A 1,235-nucleotide genomic window follows, 5' to 3' on the forward strand; every position below is an offset into this window, starting at 1 on the left:
CACTGCCCCCGGGTTGCCAGGGGCCAGGGATGGAGTACGATGTAGGATTGGGTCAGCTGGACACACCCCTAACAGCCGATGCACACGCCCAGGCAGGCAGCTCAAGAAGCAAGGGGAGAGCCAGGTGCAAAGTTGTGCTCAAACCCAGAGCACGACGCACGTCCAGAAAGCCTAATGCCCCTGGCAACACGCACTGAAGAAAACCACACCTCTCTAGCAGCAAAACACCGCCCACGTTAGGTGAAAAACGTACCACACCCAGCAACGGGGGCTGGCTAGTCACAAATTGCAGGGGGCCCCCGGCACCTCAGTCCAGCCACTGGCCCCCAGCGCTACCCCATCCCTGCCAGCCCCAGAGCTCTCACGGCCATCTCAGGGAAGCGTGGCAGCAAAGGGGGGTTGGGGGGGCGGCAGGAATGAGGGAGAGAGCGGGCGGGGTGTGCCCTCTCCAGTTCGCCCAAGTTGGCAGGTACCCGTCCGTCCACGTCTCTAGGTGGGGACTTGGGGGAATTCTGCAGACGCACCTCTGACGACGGGGCCCCAAGAGGGACAACACCCAGACCCGCGCCACCCTACCCAGGTATCTCTCATGGCCCGGGGCGGTGCCCCCCCTCCTGAGTGCGGCTCCGCAAAACCTATCAGAAAGAACCCAGCCACCCGGACTCAAGCGTGCCCGCCACTGAGTCCATTCCACACTGCAGGGGCCTCGGCTCATACCGGCCGGTCTCCTCCTCGGGACCAGGAGGGGTAGGGGGAGTGGGGAGGTTAATACGCTTGACGAAGGACAGCCGCGCCACAGGCGTCTGGCGCGGGACACGCTCCCTGTCCTCCCCGCGGCGCCGGGCCACCGTCGGGCGGGGGCGCGCAGCCAAAGGGGCGCCGGGGGATACTGGGACGCCGGGCAGGCGGCTGCGCGTCCCGGCGCAAGCGCGGCGCGGACCACGCCCCTGCACGCGCTGCACGTGCCCGCACGCCCAGTCTGCGGCGAGAGCCGGACACGCCCCCACGCCGCCGCGTGGCCAGGACGGTTGCCGCCAGCTTCGCGGACTCCCGGGACTCCGCTTCACGCTCCGAGGCCGCGTCCACCCATCGCGAAGGTCGCCAGAGCCCCCCGAGGCAAGAGACGATATAAAAGAGGCCGCCAGGTGGCGCCAGACAACGGGCGCGAACGGAAGCGGGACGGACCCCGAGCGCCCGGGAGCGAGCACGCAGCGCTGCCGCCGCAAAGCCAGAGC

The sequence above is a fragment of the Physeter macrocephalus genome, unplaced genomic scaffold (genome assembly GCF_002837175.3).
Source record: "Physeter macrocephalus isolate SW-GA unplaced genomic scaffold, ASM283717v5 random_781, whole genome shotgun sequence".
Taxonomy (NCBI): Eukaryota; Metazoa; Chordata; class Mammalia; order Artiodactyla; family Physeteridae; genus Physeter; species Physeter macrocephalus.